This window comes from Panthera uncia, chromosome B1 (assembly GCF_023721935.1).
Source record: "Panthera uncia isolate 11264 chromosome B1, Puncia_PCG_1.0, whole genome shotgun sequence".
NCBI lineage: Eukaryota > Metazoa > Chordata > Mammalia > Carnivora > Felidae > Panthera > Panthera uncia.
This window is the reverse complement of record NC_064811.1, coordinates 53,681,321-53,691,291: the sequence shown is the minus strand read 5'-3', so window position 1 is coordinate 53,691,291 and position 9,971 is coordinate 53,681,321. Positions and strand designations below refer to the sequence as shown.

Genomic DNA, 9,971 nt, shown 5'->3' with positions numbered 1-9,971 from the left:
CAGAGCATGAGCGGGGAAGGGGCAGAGAGATGGAGACACAGACTTGAAAGCAGGCTCCAGGCTCCCAGCTGTCAGCACAGAGCCAGACGCGGGGCTTGAGCTCATGAACTGTGAGATCATGACCTGAGCCGAAGTTGGACGCTCAACCGACTGAGCCACCCAGGCATCCCCCATATGTTTTCTTATACTTCAACTTAAAGAAATCTCTTTAACATTTCTTGTAAGGCTAGTGGTGACAAACTCCTTTAGCTTTTACTTTTCTGTAAAACTCTTTATCTGTCCTTAAATTTTGAATAATAACCTTGGTTGTGTATTCATGGTTGAGTTTTTTCCTTTTCATACTTTGAATATATTATGGCACTCACTTCTGGACTGCAAAGTTTATGCTGAGAATTCTGCTCTTAGTCTTATGAGGGAGATCTCTTATATGTAACAAGTCGTTTTTCTCTTGCTGCTTTTAAGATTCTCTCTTTTATCTTTAACTTTAAAGATAACTTTAAAGTCTAGGTGGCTCAGTCAATTAAGCATGCTACTCTTGACTTCAGCTCAGGTAGTTATCCCAGGATTGTGGGATGGAGCCTGGCATTGGGTTCTCATAGCACGGAGCCTGCTTGGCATTCTCTCTCTTCCTCTCTCTCTGCCCCTTCCCTGTTCTCTCTCTCTCTCTCTCCTTTTCTCAAAATAAATAAATAAACATTAAAAAAAAACACCCATGCTGCATAGATAATAATAGATAGTTCTATTTATCTGCTTAATGGGATAAAAGCAAGCACTTAAGGTCTTCAGCTCCAATCTTTTGCTCATTTCTTAAATCTTTTTTTTTTTTTTTAAGTTTATTTATTTGAGAGAGGGAGAGAGAGAGTATGAGTGGTGGAGGGCAAGATAGAGAATTCTAAGCAGGCTTCAGTGCTGCCAGCACAGAGCCTCATGTGGGGCTCTCTCTCAGGAACCATGAGATTATGACCTTAGCCAAAGTCAAGACTCCCATGCTTAACCAACTGAGCCACCCAGGTGCCACTCATTTCTTATTGCAGGGATTTCATATTGATTTTTTCTTGTTGGATGACTAAACCTGATCATGGTAGCAATGGTAAGCCGCATTTACTCATCCCCACTGTGCTCAGCCTTGGAAGCTGATGAAATCTCAGCTGGTGGATCCACTGCTTTTGTCTCTTTGCCATCTTGTGGTTTAGAGTTTTCTGGGCATCTGCCTCTGTAATTGAAGTTGCTGTGGTACCCGGGTTGAGGTGGCTGGTGATTTTGGGTCTCATTTCTTTGATTTTTCCTTATCTTCTTCATTGTTGTCCTCTCTAGACTGTCTTTAAAATTTTTTTTTTTGTTAATATTTATTTTTGAGATAAAGACAGAGCACGAGTGGGGGAGAGGCAGAGAGAGAGGGAGACACAGAATCCTAAGCAGGCTCCAGGCTCTGAGCTTCAGCACAGAGCCCGATATGGCGGTTCACACCCATGGGCTGTGAAATCATAACTTGAGCCGAAGTGGGATGCCCAACTGACTGATCCGCTCAGGTGCCCCTAGGCTGTCTTAGGCAAGGAGGACCCCTTGTGGAATCATGATCTATAGCCCCAGTAATATTCTGTCTCACTTTTTTTATCTTGTTCTGTTGCAGCCTGCTTGGATAGGGAGGTTGAGAATACTGTGGTCCATGCCCATAGGGCCTCTGCACATAGTAAAGTGGAATCCAACCCACCATCTGTGGTAGGGCCTATGCTATGTGGCCTGGCCTTTGGGAGCACTCTCCAATCCCTTCTTCTTTTCCTACTCTCACTATTTTGGTAATTCTGTGGGTAACTGCATGAAGGACCCCTGTGACACGGATAGCGCCTATAATGGTTATGGTATGCTGCATTCTTAACTGCCTTGCAGTGGAACTCCACTGAGGCCTGTCACATTAGCTGCTTCTGAACCCTTTTCTCCTTTGACAACATCAAACTCCAGCCTCTCTGTCTCCTGCACTAGGAAGGTACTTCCTGGGTTCTTCTTTATGGTAAGCTGGTGTACATTGTCCTCTGTGTCATTCCAGTTGACGAAACCATATCTGTTTCTTCCATATCCGTTGAACCATTTTACTGTTCCCAAACCTTCCATTGCAGTGATCTTGGGGCTGCTGGCTAGTGTCCCCAATGAGGCCACTGCCCATCATACCGGGCTTGGTGTCAGCAGTGCTGAGGGCAAGGACTGCGGTTGGCTACTGGGTCTCAGCCTCCGTGCTTACAGCTATGGTGATGGTGACTGGGGCCAGATTAGGTAGCTGGGCTCCTCCTGGGGTGTGATGATAACTAGGCCTGTGGAGGCAGTGGGACTGCTCAGGGCTCTCTGGGGTTCACTCTCTGTTCCTACTTCTGATGGAACTCCATTTTAAATTAATTTTTGTGAGTGGTGTGAATTAGGGGTCCAATTTCATTGTTCTGCATGTGGTTCTCTAGTTCGCCCAGCAGTATGTATTGAAAAGACTATCTTTTCCTTATTGGGTGTTTTTGGCTTCCTTGGCAAATATTAGTTGGCAGTATATACTGGTATTTAATTCTGGGGTTTCTACTCTGTTCCATAGGTTGTGTCTATTTTTGTGCCAGTACTGTTTTGTTTTTGTTTTTGTTTTTGTTTTACCATGGCTTTGTAGTATAGCTTGAAATCCAGAAACATGGTACCTCTGTCTTCGCTCTTTTTTCTCAAAATTATTTTGCCTATTTTGGGTCTTTTGTGGATCCACACAAATTTTAGTGTTCTCTCTTCTGTTTCTGTGAAGAATGCTATTGGTATTTTGGTTGGGGTTATGCTGAATGTTGAAGGCTTTTGGTATTATGCCCATCTTAACAATATTAAGTCTTTTGATCCATGAACACAGGATATTTTTCCACTTTTTGTGTTGATTTCTTTTAGCTAAATTTTGTAGTTTTTGTTGTATATATCTTTTACTTCCTTGTGTTAAATTTATTCCTAAGAACTTTATTGTTTTTTGATGGTGTTGTGAATGGGATGGTTGTATTTATTTGTTTTCAGATTCTTTATCATTAGTGTAAAAAAATGCAATTGATGTCTATATGTTGATTTTGTATCCTGGGATTTCAGTGAAATTGTTGTTGGATATTTTTATTGTTGCTAGTAATTAATTTTATAAATAATTTCACAATAAATAAATTTTGTATATCATTTCATACTTTTCCAGTGTATATTTGGGATAAATCCCTAGAGGTAGAAATGTCAAGGGTAAAATCATGTTTTTGGGTAAATATGTTAACAGACTTTAAGTTTTAGAATGGTTTTATATTCACAACAATATTGAACAGAAGGTACAGAGATTTCTCCTAAACCCCCTGCCTCCACACATCCACAATTTGCCCTTTTATCAAAATCCCTGACCAGAGTGGTGCATTTGTTGCCAGTGACGAACCTACATTGGTACATTATTGTGACCCAAAGTCCATAGTTTACATTAGGGTACAGTCTAATTGGTGTTGTGCATTCTGTGGATTTGGACAAATGTATAATGACATGTATCCATAATTATAGTATACAGGGCATTTTCCCTGTCCTAATAATCTTCTGTGCTTTGCCTATTCATCCCATGCCCCCAGGCCCCTAGCGACCACTGATCTTTTTATTGTATCCATAGTTTTGCCTTTTCCAGAATGTCATATTATTGGAATCATATAATAGTACTTCTTTTACCTAGTAATATACACTTAATTTTATTTCATGTCTTTTCATGGCTTAACAGATCTTTCTTTTTAGTGCTAAATATTAATCCACTGTCTGGATGTATCACAGTTTATCCATTCACCTATTGAAGAACATCTTGATTGCCTCAAAGTTTTGGCAATTATTAATAAAGCTGCTACACACATTTTTAATGTAGATTTTTTGTGTAGACATACATTTCCAGCTCCTTTGAGTAAATATCAAAGAGTGAGATTGATGAGTTGTATGGTAAGAGTATGTTTACTTTAATAAGAAACTGCCAAAGTATCCTCCAAAGTGGCTGTAGCATTTTGCATTCCCACCAACAATGAATGAGAGTTCCTGTTGCTCCTCACCCTTGCCAACATTTGGTATTGTCAGTTTTTTCATTGTTAGATCAACTGATTTTGATAATTTCTAATAAGTGTGTAGTGGTATCTCAATTGTTTTAATTTGCATTTCCCCAATGACATCTGATGTGAAACTCTTTTTCATATGTTCATTTGCCATCTGTATATCTCACTTGGTGAGATGCCTGTTGAGGTCTTTGGCCCATTTTTTAATTGGGCTGTTTGTTTTCATATTGTTGAGTTTTAAGTATTCTTCGTATAGTTTGGGTAACAGTCCTTTATCATGTGTTTTCTGCAAATATTTTCTCTCAATTTGTGGCTTGTCTTTGCTTTCTTTTGATAGTATATTTCGCAGAGCAGAAAGTTAAAAATTTTTTTTTAAGTTTATTTATTTTGAGAGAGAGACAGAGAGAGAGAGAGTGAGAGAGAGAGAGAGACAGCAAGAACAGGGGAGGGGCAGAGAGAGAGAGAAAATCCCAAGTAGGCGCTAAGCTGTTAGTGCAGATCCCCACATGGGGCTCTATCTGATGAACCGTGAGATCATGACCTGAGCCGAAATCAAGAGTCAGACGCTTAGCCAACTGAGCCACCCAAGCGCCCCAGAAAGTTTTAATTTTAAGGAATTGCAGCTTATTAATTATTTCTTTCATGGATCATGCCTTCACTGTTGTATTTAAAAAGTAATTACAGACATAAGGTCATCTAGATTTTCTCCAATGTGATTTTTTAGGAGTTTTGTAGTTTTGTGTTTTACATTCAGCTCTGTGATCCTTTTTGGGTTGATTTCTACAAGGGTGCAAAGTCTGTGTGTAGCTATTTCTTTTCCTTCTCCTTCTTCTTTTTGGTTTGGATGTCCAGTTGTTCCAGCACCACTTATTTAAAAGACCATCTTTTCTTCATTGTATTGCCTTTGCTCCTTTGTCAAAGATCAGCTGGCTGTATTTATGGGGTCTATTTCTCAGCTCTCTATTCTGTTTCATTGATCTATTTGTCCGTTCTTTCACCAATACCACATAGTCTTATAGTAATCATGAAGTCACATAGTGTCAACCCTTTGACTTTGTTCTTTGCCTTTAATACTGTGTTGGCTATTCTGAGTCTTTTGCCTCTCCATTTAAACTTTAGAATCAGTTTGTTGATATCTACACAATAACTTGATGGAATTTAGGATTGTACTGAATCTGTAGTTGGAGTTGGGAAGAACTGACATTTTGACAATATTTGAATCTTTCTATTCATGAACATGAAATATGGTGTCCATTTATTTAGTTTTTTAATTTCATTCATCAGAGCTTTGCAGTTTTTCTCATATAGATCTTGTACATAATTTTGTTAGATTTATACCTAAGTATTTCAGTTTTTTGAAGGTGCTAATATAAATGACAATGCGTTTGTAATTTCAAATTCAACTTGTTTATAGTTCGTTGACCTTTTAGCTTTCTATTCTGAAAGCTTGCTATAATCACTTATTAATTCCCTATTTTTTCTATATATTGCCAAACTGTTATCTTAATGGTTGTTCCAGTTTGCATTTCCACTAAAAATTGAGAAACATTCCCATTCCTAACATTTTCCCTGACAGATTTATTGTCAAACTTAAATATTGCCAATCTGATAGGCAAGCAATATTTTGTCACAATAGTGGTATTTAGAATTTTTCTTACACCCAATGTGGGGCTTGAACCCACCACCCCCAAATCATTGCACGTTCCACTAACTGAGCCATCCAGGTGCCCTGTAAAATTTTAATTTATTTTTTACTTTAAATATATGATCCTTTTGAAGTTTATCTTAGTGCATGGTGTGAGGTGCAGATCTAATTTTGTCTTTAGCCAAGAGGCTTTCCAGTTGTTCTAAAGCCAATTAAAAAGTTTGCCCGGTAGTGAAGTCTTTTTAATTTTCCCCCATACATTTAATTCCAAGTTTGGCAATTCATAGTTTTCTGGAGAGTAAAATTTTCTTTCTTGTTAAAGAAAAATAAAGTTGACAATTGATTTGTCAAAATACAAATCGTAATTCTCTATGTATTCCATTAAAGACTTTTCAATAAATGAAGATCAAATATAAAGTGGCTAATTTATTTTATATTTTTTTTACTTTTTATTTTTCTTAAGTTTATTTATTTTTGAGAGAGAGAGAGAGAGAGAGAGAGCAAGCAAGTGGGGGAGGGACAGAGAGAGGGAGAGAGAAAATCTCAAGCAGGCTCTGCAAGATCAGTGCTGATCCAGTTGTGGGAGTTGAACCCACAAACTGCGAGATCATGACCTGAGCCAAAGTCAGATACTTAACTGACTGAGCCACTCAGGTGTCCCTAAAGTAACAAGTTTTTAATAAGCAATTGGACATATTTCAAGCTAAAAAATTCCCCCAGAAAAAACCCAAGTTTTTTAAAAAATAACAATTTAATCCAGATATAATGTTGTTATTGATTATAGAGTCTCACAATGTGGTTTAAAGCAAAACTGTTTTCATCTACCCACTCTGAAAATCAGCATGACTACAGGAGATTAGAATCAAATAGATAGTCTGTATTTTCTGAGGGTACAATTATTGCCCGTATTGATGCTCTCCAGCTAAAGACTACTAGGAACACACCTGTCGTTGGACAATTTAGATTTCTGCTGTCCTTCACATGATGTCAACTTAGATGTCAATTTAGATGTCAACTGTCCTTCAGTTGAAGGAGGCCACACAACTGGTGCTGGGAAATCACAGGGCATCTCAGTAAGTGTTGGAAAGGACTTTTAAAATAGGATTTCAGTGTTGGTTAGGTGATTTGGGGGAAGATATAAGGAATTTTAAGTCTTTGTTCTGAGGCTTTTTTTTCTGGATTGCATGCTGTCAGGAAGCAGGGCTTCTCCTGATTGGGTATTTAGAATATCTGACTTAGAAGGAGGGGAGACTAGAGGGAAGCTAAAATGAGCAGTATTCATTCATGTTACTCGAGATAGGGAGATGTTGAATTGAATTGTTTGGACAACATTTACATTTTTCTCTGTCTTCACACATGATTACAGAGTGGTCTGGTTTCTGTCTTTATGTTTGTAAATTTGAGTATGGTTGACACACAATGTTACATTAGTTTCATGCGTAGAGCATAGTGATTCACCATCTCTGTAGGTTACGCTGTGCTCACCACAAGTGTAACCACCATCCGTCACTACTGAGTACCATTGACTGTGTTCCCTATGCTGTACCTTTGATTCCCCTGACTTATTCATTCCATGGCTTGTTTCTTTCTTGATATCATAGTCAGAGAATGCTTTGTCCGATGTTGGTGTTCTGTGAGAAAGTGTTCAGGATAGTTTCCAGGTGTCAGGAGCTGCTTTTTTTTTTTCTTTTATGCTCCAAATAATGCAGAATTTTCCTTTTTAGTTCAATTTGTACACAATAACATATACCTGTATTAGTCAGGGTAACTAGTTCCAGCTGCTGTAGCAGATAATCCTCAAATCTCTGTTGCGTCATATTGGGCCAATCTTCAGGCTTCATCCATCTTGTGCACCACATGTAGCTATCCTCCACATATGGCTTCCAAATATGCCACAGGAGGAGAAGACAAAGTGGAGAGAGCACACCAGGTAATTAGATACCTCACTGCAGAAGTGACACGCTTCACTTATCCATTGGCCAGGATTAGTCAATCACTCCACATAGATTTAAGGGGTATAGTAGTTAGGGTTCTCCAGAGAAACAAAACAGCTGAGGGTGTGTATGTGTGTGTGTGTGTGTGTGTGTGTGTGTGTAGAGACAGAGAATGAGAAAAAGAGAGAGAGAGAAAGAACAAACTTTATTTTAAGGAATTGGCTCACATTATAATAGAGGCTGGCAGGTCCAAAATCAACAGGGTAAGTCCAACAGGCAGGACAGCCAGGGAAGAGCTGAGGTTGCACTTGAAGTCTACAGGCTGTCTGCTGGCAGAATTCCTTCCTGTTCTGGGGAGGGCCGTCTTTTTTCTATTCAGGACTTCAGTTGATTGGATGAGGCCCACCCACACTACAGAGGGCAATCTGCTTAACTGTAAAGTCCAGTGATACAAATGTTAATCTCATCCAAAAAACACATTCATAAAAACATCTAGAAAAAATGTTTGACCAAATATCTAGACACCAGGACCCAGCCAAACTGACACATAAAGTTAATCATCATAGGGAGGTATGTGATTTCCATCTGGATTTTCTGCCAAGCCACTTGGAATTGGCAATTTGTAGCATGAGTCTTTGGTTCCCAGCCAGTTTTCTTGCCAAACAGCCCTTTTACTAATATATATGTTTTCAATAAAAATGCATATTTTATAAACATATGTTTATTAACTCAAGGCATTTTCATCAATGCACAAACCTTACATTTATCTAGCACTTTACAATTTTATATTCTGTGTGATAGGTAGGATGTGTATTGTTATTCCCATTTGACAGATAAAAATCATGAAACTAAGGTGACTTATGCAAGGCTGCATCGTAAGGAAGTGAAAGGCCCAAGACCAGAAGTCCAATCCTCATTCTTTTTATCTGCCACAGACACATACATAATGAAACATACCAAGATAAAACAAATCAGTCTTGGAACTTTGGATTTATATCATCTGCTAGTAGGGAAAAATGTCTGTAACCTTGCATAGTTTTAAGAAATAAAAATAATTGACCTAATTTCAGTTTTTTAAAAAAATTGTTTAAAATTTTTAATGTTTATACATTTTTGAGAAACAGAGAGAGATTGAGCAGGGGAGGGTAGAGAGAGAGGAATCCAAAGCAGGCTCCAGGCTCTGAGCTGTCAGCACAGAGCCTGATGCGGGGGCTCGAACTCACAAACTGCAAGATCATGACCTGAGCCGAAGTGGGACGCTTAGCTGACAGAGCCACCCAGGCGCCCCGACATAATTTCAGTTCTTATAGTGTAATGGCCATATCACGAAGGAGCAGGCTTTCTGTAGTATGTCACTGTGAGGAATGGTTAGTCCAAAAGGTGACAAGGTGGCATGGTGTTGTGTGTTAATTATATTTCGGTCTTTTAATAATAATTGAGCTCACTAGCACGAGATTTCTAAGAGGTGCACAGTTGTGAGCAAACTCAGTGGACCTGCCAGACTTTCTAAAATAAGTACTAGCCGATTGCCCACTTCTGAGTTTAAGAGCCAGTGGCAGAATTATGCGGATGATTCCTGTGTTGCTTCTAGGAGACTGCCAAGAATCATGCAGCCTGCAAAAATTAGTTTCAGGAAAACCACAGTCTTCATAGCAGTTTCAAGAATACGTATTATATACACGTTAAATACAACACAGTCTGAATTCATGGTGATCACCCTTTTTAATTCCTTTAAAGATGGCATATCCCTGGCATACAGGAAGGTAATGCCAGTGAATCAGAAACATGCCAGCAGGAGAGGATTTGGTTCAAAATAAGCCCCTGGGGAATTTTGGAGAAAATCACATTTAATCACGATGACAGCGATTTAAAATAGCCTCTTTTCATCGTACCAGTCTTCTACCTCATATCCACCTTTTACTAACAAGTCCAAGGAGTAGGTCATTGACAAGAGACTTCTGTGACTTTAGTAGGAAACAGATGTGGAAGTACTAACCCTACTTTTTCTGGCACCCGAACGGACAGTCTACGGGAGGGAAGTGACATGGAGAAGCCATGGGGCTGACTATAAGAGTGAGCAGGTGCCAGCCTGGCAGAGCTGAGGGGAACGCCAGGCTCACTGGATGACTGCATGGGTATGAACTATAATACATCACAGAAATTCCCTAAATTGTTCTCTCTCTCCCCAGCCTTTTCTATTGATTCATGTTTGTTCTGTATTTATTTCTGCTGTTAAGAATGACACAGAAAAAAGGGGACTGTGGGTAGAATCAGTACTTGGGACTTAAAAAAAAACCTTAGCATTATTTTCTTGGCTGTCACGTTTCACTGATTCAG

The 9,971-nt window shown here is 39.0% G+C and overlaps 1 pseudogene; it reads right to left on the bottom strand.

Moving 5' to 3' along the window:
• Positions 1-1,101: 1,101 nt before the first annotated feature.
• Positions 1,102-7,517, bottom strand: LOC125922354 (Y-box-binding protein 1-like; annotated as a pseudogene).
• Positions 7,518-9,971: the final 2,454 nt, after the last annotated feature.